At 38.1% G+C, this 14,127-nt stretch overlaps 1 protein-coding gene across 14 annotated transcripts in view; it reads right to left on the bottom strand.

Annotated features, from left to right (window-relative positions):
- Positions 1–14,127, bottom strand: part of LOC117199207 (uncharacterized) — a 1,082,321-nt gene that overhangs the window by 113,394 nt on the left and 954,800 nt on the right. The window lies entirely within an intron of this gene.

Below are 14,127 nucleotides of genomic sequence, written 5' to 3'. Positions count from 1 at the left end.
AGACTTGGGATATGACAAGTTGTAGAGAATCTGAATGACATTACAGTTGTCCTTTGAACAACCTGGGTTTGAACTGCACAGATCCACTTATACATGGATTTTTTTCCAATAAGTAATACAGTACTACATGATCTGTGGTTGGTTGAATCCTCAGATTCAGAACCACAGATAAGAAGGGCCGACCATAAAGTTATATGTGGATTTTTGACTGCACAGGGAGTCAGCGTCTCTAACCCCTACATTGTTCCAGGGTCAACTGTATTTTCTTGAGGAGAGAATTTCCTATTCTTAGGTAGGGAGCAGAGGGGAAGATCACCTCAGTCACTGGACCAACTTCATACTCATTTTCCTTCTTTATAAGGTTCAATGTAGATGTTGCATCAACCTTCCTAACACATAGACACACACACACACACACACACACACACACACATATGTAGAGAATTCCAATGTCCTAATTCATATCATTAGTTTTCCATTGGGCCACAAATCTTTCATAGGTTCTGAACCCCAATTTTGTCTCTTCAGCATTATGAGCCAACTAAGTCTTTTCTTTGACTTCAGTTAGCTTTTGTTTGACTTCTTAGCATCTTGTCTTGTCTACCTATTATACATGGAAAATACTGCAAGGGAACACTGTTGCTGAATCCAGCTCCGTTCTCTGAATCTTTACTCTCTCTGTGATTTTGGTCCTTAAAATTCTAGCTGCCTTGTTATTTCTCAATTCCAACTCCGGTTTCCTTAGTCCTATGACATTGTCCTAAGATCTACTGGCTTTTCTACCTCTTAGGAGCCACATTTGGTTTCTCAGACTTTTGTTCTTCATCAGTAGTTTCTAAATGACTGGGCTAGAAACGCATGTGCAGAATATTGTTCTCACTTCAGTGAGTTTCTTTCTCTATTTTACTTTTCTAGGTCATGGCTACCTCAGTAGCTTTCTAACACTCACAGTCAAATGTTTCTTATGATTTATCTGGCCTTTCTAGTTCTGGGGTAAACATTTTCATACCTTCCAATCCAATTTGAGTAATGTATTGTTTTTACAGTGCATTAGTGGAAATTAAATGGTAAATTCAGTCAGTCATTTCATACATCAAAAAGGAAAATCAGTCAACACAACTGTCTGACTGAAATGAATGAAGAAAACAATTCAAGGTAAACAACTGTCCCAGTAGACTTGTATAAATACAGTAGTGGTGTCAGGTGCAGAATTAATCTTTCCTCACCCTTAACTGCAGAACACTCTGCCAGCCAATTCAGTCACTCAAATGATACTGAATTATAATATTCCAGTTTCATTTACTCTCAGTTACTGGTGACTGCCCTTCCTTCTCCTTCATCTGTCCATCAGTGGAGAATGTCAGAGCAGGAGAATAGTAATATTGGCATATTGTAATGCACTGTCTTGAATTCTACAGCTTCAAAATTCTTAGGCTAATTCAATGATCTTAAAGAGCCTGGTGCAGAAAGGATATGTGAATTAAATCCCAGACCACTGGCTGACCCTTCCAGCACTAACATCCCTTATTCCTGGTTCTAATATATCACAGAATACTCAAGAGGAAAGTTTTGAGTGGTCAGCAGAAATATGGCTCCAAAGCAGGCACACGGAAAAGAAATGTTGTCATCTATGAACCACTTGAAAGTTGACTTGTCTTTTACTCATAAACCAGATTCAGTGTGAATTCTGTTCTGCTAACTGTTAGAGAATCTGTTGGAGGAGTGTGGGCAATTCTTTTGAAGTTTTTACTATCTAACTTTTTGGTTTTTTTACATCTTTATTGGAGTGTAATTGCTTTACAATGCTGTGTTAGTTTCTGCTTTATAACAAAGTGAATCAGCTATACATATACATATATCCCCATATCTCTTCCCTCTTGCATCTCCCTCCCTCCCACCCTCCCTACCCCACCCCTCTAGGTGGTCACAGAGCACGGAGCTGATCTCCCTGTGCTATGTGGCTGCTTCCCACTAGTATCTATTGTACATTTGGTAGTGTATATATGTCCAAGCCACTCTGTCACTTCATCCCAGCTTACCCTTCCCCCTCCCCATGTCCTCAAGTCCATTCTCTACATCTGCGTCTTTATTCCTGTCCTGCCCCTAGGTTCTTCAGAACAATTTTTTTTAGATTCCATATATCTGCGTTAGCGTACGGTATTTTTCTCTTTCTGATTTACTTCACTCTGTATGACAGACTCTAGGCCCATCCACCTCACTGCAAATAACTCAATTTCATTTCTTTTTATGGCTGAGTAATATTCCATTGTATATATGTGCCACATCTTCTTCATCATTCATCTGTTGATGGACACTTAGGTTGCTTCCATGTCCTGGCGATTGTAGATAGTGCTGCAGTGAACATGGTGGTACATGTCTCTTTTCGAATTATGGTTTTTTTAGGGTATATGCCCAGTAGTGGGATTGCTGGGTCGTATGGTAGTTTTATTTTTAGTTTTTTAGGGAACCTCCATACTGTACTCTATAGTGGCTGTATCAATGTATATTCCCACCAACAGTGCAAGAGGGTTCCCTTTTCTCCACACCCTCTCCAGCATTTATTGTTTGTAGATTTTTTAATGATGGCCATTCTGACTGGTCACACAAAAAACTCTGGCATGGTGTTCACCATCTAGCTAATCCTAACATGCAGACATTTATGAGAGTAAAGTCAGGTCTTTGCCAGAGTGGGTTGCGTACTTGGGCAACTGGGTCAAATCAAGAAGGGCAAATGTAGGCTGCCAGAGTAAATAAGGAGAGGAAAAACAAAAAGAGCGAGACATATCATTCATCAGTGATTTCCCCCCCAATATTCTTAGCCTCCACCTATCTCCATCTTACTGGTAACACAGGTAAAAGGTCTCTACAGAAACTGAGGTAATATAGAAAATAAAAAAATGAAACATAAAATTGTAAATTTTCTTCCTAGGGATAATTGAGATGATACTTCAATAATAACATAAGATCAGGTGAAGTCTAAAGAAATTTTAGAAAACCCGGATAAAGTAAGAAGACATCTCTTCGCCAGCATCCGAATGTTAGAGAGACACCGAGACATGTGGGCCAAGTTCTGGAGAGAAGGGAAACACAGACGCAAGCTTGATATTTGGTGCAGCTTTTCTCCTTGGGGCATTTGCTGATTCAACTCATACAACCTAGGAGCTGAAAAGCCAAGGAGTTCAAAAGACTCTAACCACAGAAGCCAAACGGCAAGAGCTCAAGCTAAAGGCAACAACTAATGGAATGACAAGCTACACGTATCCTTAGTCTCACAGGGCTGGGGGAACCATTACATTTAAAGCCTAACAAATACAAGGGTAGTTGGGAATAGGGAGAATCTAAACGTTCACATGGTAATCCCAAAGGGCAACACCCGTAGAGGAAGGACAAGACAGAAATAGAGCAACCTTCACACAGAGTGAAAAACAGTTTTGAATGAGCTCAAACTGAGAATGGACTAAGGTTTCCAGTCCCTATAGTAACTGTCTGCCATGGGCAAAAGGAAATCTTTTCAAGAGAACGATAAAAACATCCTGAATGTGGAGGTATCTTTATAGTTTCCTAAAATAAGTTAAGCCCAATTTTAATATAAAAATAATTGGACATACCAGGAACAAGACTAAATGATCAAAAGCTCAAAAAGAAAAAAAACAGAAAGAAGGAAAAAAGAAAATATAAATAGACACAGGAGGACAAGAGTTAATAGGCCTTGGTTAAAAAACAAAACAACTATGATTAAACAAAGAAAATAGACACATGGCAAATAAGTGTATGAAAAGATGCTACACATTCCATGTCATCAGGGAATTTTAAATTAGAACAATAATGAGATATCACTACACACCTATTCAAATGTCTAAAATCCAAATACTGAAATACCAAAGTTGTTGACGATGCAGAACAACTGGAATTCTCATTTGTTGCTAGGAAGATACTTGGCAGTTTCTTACAAAACTAAACATACTTTTACCATACAGTGATCTAGTAATCATGCTATTTGGTATTTACCCATAGGAATTGAAAAGTTACATCCACATAAAAACCTGCACATGGATGTTTATAACAGTTTTTTTCATAATTGCCAAAACTTGAAATCAACCAAGATGTTTGTCAATAGGTGAATGGATAAACGAACTATGGTATATCGGTACAAAGGAATAGCATTCAGCAATAAAGAGAAAAGGCTATGTAGCCATGAGAAGACATGGAAGAAGCTTAAATGCATCTTGCTAAGTGAAAAAAAGCCAATCTGCAAAGGCTACATGCATATTATATGATTGCAGCTATATGAAATTTAGGAAAAGGCAAAAGTGTGGAGACAGTCAAAAGATCAGTGGTTGCCAGAGGTTGTGGGGAGGGAGAAAAGGATGGGTGAAGCCCGGAATTTTAAAGGCAGAGAAACTCCTGTGTATGGTTCTGTAATGGTGGATACAGGCTATTGCATATTTGTCAAAAATCATATAATGTACAAAACAAAGAGTGAAGTCTAAAGTAAACCATGGACATTAGTTAGTAATAATGTGTCAATATTGGTTCATTAACTATAACAAATGTATTACACTAATGTAAGATATTAATAATAGGGGAAACTGGGTAGAGAGGTAAGGAGGTATGAGAACTCTGTCCTTTCTGCTTAATTTTTCTGTAAACCAGAAACGGCTCCGAAATAGTCTGTTAATTTAAAAAACAAATCTAGACCTGCATACAAAACTTGCAGTAAATCCAACCACAGCAGCATTATTCATAAGAGCCCCAAAGTGGAAATACCCCAAATGGCCATTTACTGTGAATGGATAGATGAAACATAGTAATATCTAGACCATGGAATATTATTCAGCCATAAAAAGAAATCAAGTACTGATGCATGCTACAACATGGATGAACCTTGAAAATATGCTAAGTAATTGTATGATTCCATTTGTATGCAATGTCCAGTCTAGACAAATCTGTAGAGACAAAGTATATTAGTGGCTGCCTAGGGTTTGGAGAAATGGGGGAGTGAGTGACCTATAATGGATTCTTTTTCTTTTGGGGGGTGGATGAAAGTTCTAAAATTGATTGTGGTGGTAGATGCATAACACATTAAATTGTACACTTTAAATAATATGGAAAGTAAATTATATCTCAATGAAACTATTATTTAAAATTATGATTAATGTATTAAAAAAGGACAACATGTACAATTTAAGCAAAACTTGTCTGTGAAATGCAACCAAAAGAAACTTCTAGAATTAAAAATGCTGAAATTAAGCACTCAGAAGATTGGTTGAACAGTACTTTAGTCAAACAAAAGAAAGGATTACAAATGTCAATTAAAAAATAACTACACTAAAATGTGGAGGGAAAATGACGGAAAACAGAGAAATAAGTACTTAAGACATACAGAGTATATATAAAACACTGTGTCTAGCCAGCCCCAAGTCACACAGCCTAGGGAGGAGACACACAGCCTACCTGAATCACAAGGACTTCTCCAAAGGAAAAATGAGGTTCTGATGCCAGAAGTGGATGGAATGAATTGCAAAGAAAAAGAACAATGGTAAAGTATAATCTAGATATACATCGGTAAATACATAGGTTCCCTGGGGTTGTGATCTGGTACAAACAATAAAAAAAAAAAAGGTAAGACTCATAGTAGAGGCTGCTAGATTCTGCTGAGGAAAATGTCCAGGGAGGGAAGAGTTGATTTATTTCATTATTTTTTTAGAGTCCACATATAAGTGACATCATGCACTATTTGTCTTTGTCTTATTTCACTTAGCATAGTGTCCTCCAGTTTTATCCATGTTGACTTAAATGATAGGATTTTCTTCTTTTTTAAGGTTGAATAATATTCCACTGTGTATATATGTACCATATTTCCTTTATCCATTAATCTACTATGGACACTTAGGTTGTTTCCATACCTTGGCTCTTGTGAATAATGCTACAATGAACATGGGAGTACAGATATCTCTTCTAATAATGATGATGTTTCCTTTGGATATATACTCAGAAGTGGGAGTGAGGAAGAACTTATGACACAAATCGACCATGTGTAAAAGATGTTGTAGGAATGAAAAAGTCTGAACACCTAGGCAGAGTGTGGAGTATTTGGAAAGGTCATTGTTCAAGGTCATACATAGTTTAAAATTATGACATTTCAGTGAGCCTGTGTGCATGAAGGCTTGCTTATATTTTGGGATTTGAATATAGTGCAAAGAAGTGTTGCTAAATTTTCGATCAACATCAAAAACAGGGTGGAAATGTTTTTTCTTTTATTATGAAACTGCAGGAAAGGCAAGCCTAGAATCCTAGGCCCACTAGAATCTTCCCTGATGATAGTGCTAATTTAGGAGAAGAAGAAGGATCCAAGGCCATAGAACAATTTTGAAAGCAAAATAAGACTGCTGAGCCTTCACCCAGTGTATGAGATTAAGTTTTAATGGCATATGATGAAGTGGCCATGACACAGCCAGCAGAGCTCGTTGAGTTGTTGAAAATGGCTCTTGAAGCTACAGGAAATGAACAGTAGACATAGAAAAAGAACAAGGTAAATCCCAAAGAGTGGAAGGACAAAATTAATCAAGAGAAAAGTCAAAAATAGAGAAGAAAAGCAGTAAACTTGACAAATAAAACCAAAAGCTTGTTCTTTAGAAAGACCAATAAAATAAGCAATATTTGGCAAATATGATAGTGATGGGACTAGCTATAAAACAGAGAGTTTTTTTTTTAATTACAAAAGAATACCATGGTAGCTTTGTACCAACACATTTGAAAATCTGGACAAAATGGCTGATTATTGATTAGTTATGTGCAGCCATTATTTACTCCTGTTTTGAGTAGAGAATACAAGTAGCTTTATGAAAATAGAAAATATAATCAAAGATATACACCTTAGAAAGACATCAGTTATTTTCCAATGTATTGAAAAATTAGAAGAGTCCTAATACAAAAATCAGATATGGAAAATTTACCCAAAAGTAACTAGAAGCACATTTCTTTTAAGATCTTAAATTCTACCTCATATTAGCAAATAGATTCCAGCAACATATTTTTAAAAAGTCATTATGATCAAGAGGGATTTATCACCATAAAGCAGATTTTTTCCCTAATTGGGATTCCGGCAGATGAGCTATGGGACTTTTCAAATCTCCAAAAATAATGACAAGAATAGTGACAGAAAAATAGGAGGCTGCAAGCAAAAACATTCAGGAAATGAGGAGAAATGAATGAGATTTAATAGATGATTATGACAGCCAGGATAGTACAGTTTGTTGGCACATACTTCATACAAGCTGAGGCTTTGGTTTTTTTGTTGTTGTTTTGTTTTTGTTTTTCTTAATTAGGAGAAATGTCTTAGAAGCAGCACTGTGGGGGGGAAGAGAATGACAATCTAGTCTCTAAGCTCTACAACAGAGAGTTGTCCTTCTCTGAGGAGACAGTAAGGAAAGCTGTGTCATCAGGGGAAGTCAGTTTTTTTTTTTTTTTTTTTTTTTTGCGGTACGCGGGCTTCTCAATGTTGTGGCCTCTCCCTTTGCGGAGCACAGGCTCCGGATGCGCAGGCTCAGCGGCCATGGCTCACGGGCCCAGCTGCTCCGCGGCACGTGGGATCTTCCCGGACCAGGGCACAAACCCGTGTCCCCTGCATCGGCAGGCGGACTCTCCACCACTGCGCCACCAGGGAAGGCCGGAAATCAGTTTTTTATTCAAGTCAGAAGATAAAGGAAACATTAAAGGAAAATAACTGAAGATTGGGAATTTTGGTAATGACAGACTATATATTCTAAAGGATACACAGAAACTATTTGGGGAGTGAGAGATTGGAAAGAGACGGGAGATTAGATCAGATCAAGAGATGTAAGAGGTTATGGGGATAAAAATTAGTATTTAAATATCTTGAATGCTTGGACTTTTGGTAGTTACAGAGTAAAATGGGAATAAAAGCATGATGAGATTAATCCTGCTGGTCTTCTGGGGGAAGGTAAGTGGTGAAAACAGAGATATGGAGACACGCTGACTGCACTGGTGGGGAGTACTGGTTATACACCATACTGGTGGGCTTTCAAAACGCTAAATGGAGGTGGGGTCCTGGCTAGGGAAGGGGAAGTCTATATCGACTTGGACAACAGAATTTGGGGGGGGGGTGATTTATTAAATCCAAGAGAGTAAAATATATCAAAAACAGTGGAGGTCGGGAATCAGACAATGTGAAGAAGTTGGGGAGAGAGGAGGAATTGATTGGGGGTGGGCTGTCCCTGAGTCATTACTTGGTGGTGAGCACTCCTTAAAAGACAGAGCTGGGGAGTAGAGGTTTACCTAATGCAGCGCTGGAATTAATTAGTTGAGGTAAAATATGTTTAGGAACATAGGAGTCTATCACTCACAAGTGTGGAAAAAAATTTCATCTCCCAGTAGAGACACTGCATTTTACACTTGCCATCAGGAAGATTAGTGTTGATGGGGGTCTGTATGATCATGGGCTGATGATCCATAACACATATAGTCATAAAGATAAATGGGTTCTAAGTGGATCTGGTGATAGATTCTATTCACACTTCTGGTACTTCTTATTAAAATGACTACAAACTCATTCCAGGGATGTATGTTCTTTGCAATTAAAGATGAAAACCAGGCCCCTTAATGAGCCCGTATAGGGTAATACATTGTCTAGTATTAGCATCATGCTATTGCCACTTTTCAGGAAGCACTGTTCGCTAGAGTCTTTTCGTAATTTTACAGATAATCATGAAGTGTAATGTAATCATGGGAAAGCATTTACAGGAAAACTTCATTTATTTGGCATGACTGGGAAATAAATGTTCCTACCTTATTATTTTAGATAACTCAAACATCCCCCTGGAGAATCCAAAATTTAAAGAAAAAAATCTGTTCTCAATGAACTTCTTTTACAATTTGTTGTTTCTTTAAATACGGTAAAAGAACATAATTTAATCCTTTCTTGACTACTTAGACTAAGCAGGCTAGAGTCATATCTGAAAGCTAGGTAGCCAAGGCCAAGATATTTAACTTCTCTCAACTTTCCTTTTCTCTTCTATAAAGTCAATACCAATTTTATAGGGTCATTATGAGAATTTAATGAGATAATGCAAAGAGAGCTTAGCTCCATTTCTGTCACACAGAACACAATCAAGCGTACCTATGATTATCAGTAGCCTCATCAGATCAGCACCTTAATTAGTAACATCAAAATCTGCCTCCACTCCAATCAAATGATGGCATCAGATCATATGACCCTCGACAAAATGACTCTAGACTACTGAGGTTTTGAATTACAGTTCCGTGTTTTTCAGTATCTTCACTCTTTGCTGCAGTGTGTGTGCCTATACACAACTGCATTAATTTTTCTCTTCAACCACTGGATTTTCTGTTTCTAATATATTCTGGTATAACAAACTTGATACCTGAATTTACTAGGACTGTGTAGACTAGGTATAAAATTAATTTTGAATGAGAGCCAGAGGGCCTCTGTCATAAGCAAAGTCATGGATATTAGTGTATGAAATTGGTGACATCCACGTTGGTTATTGAGAAACATTTCTTGAATTCATCTCAACTTTTCAAATATTTGTCAGGCATCTGTTATATAAAGTCTAGATCACTGTCATAGCCTTTTATTTCATGATCAAATGCATTAGAGCACTTAATATGTTCAAGATGTGCTGCTGTACTAGGTATTAGGAATGCAAAAGTGATGAGCTAGGCCCTACTTTTAATTAGGGAGGCTGACCAGAATCTTCGCCATTGTAATATCTTAAGATTGGTACGGAGGATCAGGCTTAAGTTATTTTACCTAGACCTGAGTTTTCTAGGGGAAATGATATTTAACTTGGTTAAGTAAGAGTCAGACAAATAAATGAAGAGAAAGGCAGGGACATTGGAAGTGTAAAGGTCCAGAGGTAATAAAGAACTTGGAAAAGTTGATGACCTGAATAAAGCTCACTGTAGGCGAAACATAAAATGGAACCGGAGGATAATACTGAGTTGTAACGCTGAGTACGTACATTAAGCAGGGACACGGATATGTAGACTGTGTAAACCATGGTAAAGATTTTGGGCTTTTTTCCAAGGATTATGAAGGGCTGTTTAAAGGTTTAATCTGTGAAGTGATATACTCAGGCTTATGCTGAGTATATCATGTTTCAAAGGTCATTTTATGTTAACCACAGATAATGGATGGAGAGTACAAGTCAAGGGATGGGGGACGGTGAGCATGCTGCCCAGTGGTCCGGCGGGGAGACTGCAGTGACCCACACTAGAGCGTGGGCAGTACAAATGGTAGGGATTTTCACGAGGGAAAAACGGTAGGACTTGAAGACCAATAGAATAAAGGGAGTGAAAGAGAGGTAGGTGTCAAGGCTGACTTTGTGTTGCCCAACTTCACAGATGGTGGTACAATTTACTGAACAAAGGAATACTGACAAGGGACCACACTTGAAAAAGAAGGTCGAGAACTGAGACTCAAAACTTGGCAAATTTGAGGTACCTTTGAAGTATATACTTATCCCCTGGGAAGGGGCCAAAAGGTACCCCAACTCTCCTCCTTCAAAGATTCATTACTGTGTGTATTCCAACCTCTTATGCTGTTCCATCAGTCAAAAGTCCTGATAGTATGTCCCAGCAAGGCCACTTCTAAATTTTTACCAAGAGGAAATGAAAGTATATCATCCACACAAAGACTTGTAGACAAATATTCCTAACAGATTTAGTTATAAAAGACAAGACTGGAAACAACCCAAATGCCCATCAGGGAGTGCAAAGTTAAATTGTGGTATATTCTTGCAGTGGAATACTATTCAGCCATAAATAAGTAAGTGAATAAATGGAGTAAGCTATTGATATATTCAATGACATGAATGTATCTCAAAATCATTATGCTGAGTAAAATAACCCAGACCAAGAAAAAAAAAAAAGCATAATGCCATTTTTATAAAATTCTAGAAAATGTAAACTAATATATAGTGAGTAAAGCATAGAGAGAAGAAAGAATTGCAAAGCTGCACAAGAAAACACTGGGAATTATAACATATTTGGTATTTTGATTGGGATGATGGGTTTGTGGGTCTACGCATATATTAAAACTCACAGTATTTAGTATACTTTAAATATGAACAATGTATTGTGTGTAAATTGTACCTCAATAAAGTTATTAAAAAGTCAACCCCCTGATCACCTGCTTCTAACCAGGTGAGCTCTCATTCCCTGTTCTATGTCCCATCATAACAACCTGTTTGATAATTAGCAGCATACCTGTTTGCTCCTTCTCTCCCTGTGGATTTCCAGCTGGGCGCCAAAAGAGATTAAGCCCCTTTTGTTCCATGTGTCTCTTACAAACCTAACACAGTGAATGAAAGGATGAAGCATTGGTAGTCTCACTCATGCTGGTAAATATCTGAGAATGAACACCTTTTCCTATCAAAACAGGTCCTACGAGGACAGGGCAATAGGGGATGGATCAATGGTGGATACTAGGAAAGGTGTCTGCTTACTGTGCTCTCATATGCAAGTGAGGGACAGGAGGGTAAACAGGAGAGGGAGTGAGATAGTTAGGAAACAATGCTTTAACTTGAGACACATGTAGAAACCAGTAAAGAAAAATCTACGTGGAGGTGGAACACAATACAAAAACTATCCCATTTAATTTATGCTACCTATGGGACACCAAAGAACAATGCTTACATTTTAGGAATGGTGTTGGAAGTGCAAATCGAGAGGGAGATTTTGTGCATATGTTAGATGCAGCCGTCGGGGAACACCCATTCTGGAATGAAGCGATGTCACGTCACTTGGGGTTTCACTGTCATTCAGCTTCACTCTGAGCTCACTGCCCTCAGGAAGCTAGCAGGTTAGACGCTTTAACTGAGAAGGCAAAGCTTTGAGTCCTGGGAGATATTCCTGTAGCTGAGAGTTTAATTTTAACTAAATGGAAATGGCTCATGACATAAAAGCAAGATTGAGCCTTTATGGAACATTTTAGGATTGTACATGGCGGCAGTCCCAAGATGAAAAACCAGGGTCCAAAGGTAATCTGAAAAAGATGCCTGTAGGGTCACGTAAAGCATCTGAAATGACCTACCATGGAAAATAAAATCCTAATGGGCAAATCCTTGTGCTTTATCTATACATACAAATGGAAAGTTAAATACTTATCTAGCTGTTTTTAGATATTCAGTTTTATGCAAACGATGTTATTCTTAACGGCATTTTTGTAAGGCCCTCATTGCATACCATTTTAATTAAATTTTCATTTATTTAGCCACTGTGTTCACCGCCACGGAGCTGTAAATTCTAATTTAAGATATAATTATTTCCTGATTTCAAGGATTAGCCTCTCCCTGTGCTACTTAAATAATACTTAAATAATATGATAGAAATTCTGTGATTCAACACTCAACTGAAAGATAAGAACAGTGTTTCAAGGGGGTTGGAAGCAGAGAGATCTATGTAAGCAATATGGAACAAGTAACTTTGCAAAGAAGAGATGGGCTTTGAGGCTACTCTTGAAGGATTCTTGAACTGGGGAAGTGATATAAGATAGAGAAGGGCATCCACATAGGAGAACAGGAGGAGTACAAGAGAGATACCACAGAAAGCTCTCAGGTTTCCCTCCTTGTTTAAAAAAAAAAATCTTATGGTGTCTGAGTTTGTTCAAAGTCTAAGGAAAATATTAGCATAGCAGGGCTTCTCTATAATGGTGTAATGATCGAACCTGAAATAGAAACCACCTCAGGACAGAGGGAGGGTAAAAAGGTGTCAATTTCTCATTGTCTCCCATCAACACCCACTGTAGACATAGTTCATAGATTAAAATCTTTTTTGACTGTGGACCTCAGATTGGACTGCCTGGGAATATGGTGTTCCACAGCACAGGCTAGTTTTATCTATTTCTGGATTTATTTTTATGCTTATTTTAAACTTCTGTAGTGAGAGATACTCTAGCAGGGTACTAAATATCAAAATGGAATTCGTCTTTACTAATGGCTTGAAAGTTAATCTGGGTTAGTGATTATAAAATTATAGATATTAGTATTTCCCTACTGTGTGATGAAAGCAACCCATGCTATACCATGAATTTAAGAAATGTCACCACACAAATCCCAAGATGGTCTTCCTCCACAATTCCAATGGCCAAATCCTTCAGGAACAGAATGCCATCCTCTTCTTAAATAATAATGTTAGATATAGTACTATTTTTAGAGTTGCTTGAGGGTTTGTTTTCTTGGTTTTTGCCGTACGCGGGCCTCTCACTGTCGTGGCCTCTCCCATTGCGGAGCACAGGCTCCAGACGCACAGGCTCAGCAGCCATGGCTCACGGGCCCAGCCGCTCCACGGCATGTGGGATCTTCCCGGACCGGGGCACGAACCCGTGTCCCCTGCATCGGCAGGCAGACTCTCAGCCACTGCGCCACCAGGGAAACCCTGTTTTTTTTTTTGATGTTAACTATAACAGGCCAAGTAGGAGGCATAACCAATATGAGAGGCAGATCAACTTGCCTAGGGCCACAGATACCGCAAATAAAAGAAAATAATTTTAACACGTATTTAATATTTTACAGGTTCTAGGCAAGATTCTATGAACTTTCACATACGTTAAAATCACCATAACAACTGTGTGAAGAGAATATGATTAGCCCAATTTTATGGATGAGGAGACAGAGGCTCAGTAAGATTAAAAGCTACAAAACACAGATATAAACTCAGGTCATCTGACCCCAATCCCAATATTCTGTGTAATCATCATGATTAAAGTAACATGTATTAGGTACTTGCTCTATGCCATCTTCTCTGCTAAGTGTTTTATATAAATCATCTCATTCCCAGCATAATGTCCCTAGAAAGGAATATCACTGGCTAACATTCACAGATTCAGAAACAGGTTGATCAAGGCCACACAGCTGATAAGTAACCCAGCTAGAACTTGAAATTTGAGTTTAGAACTAACACTCTTTATTAATATATTTTGCTGCCTCTTAAAGGATAGTGCAATCCTAAAAGTGAATTCAGTTACAGGTATTAGGACCTTATTCAGGCAATATCTATGTGATAAAGTGAGGGAGAAAATCCATTCTCTTGGGGAATCAGACAGCAAGCACACATTGAAATCTCATTAGAAATTAGTTACAGCAA

Source organism: Orcinus orca, chromosome 13 (genome assembly GCF_937001465.1).
Source record: "Orcinus orca chromosome 13, mOrcOrc1.1, whole genome shotgun sequence".
NCBI lineage: Eukaryota > Metazoa > Chordata > Mammalia > Artiodactyla > Delphinidae > Orcinus > Orcinus orca.
This window is presented reverse-complemented; position numbering and strand designations above follow the sequence as displayed.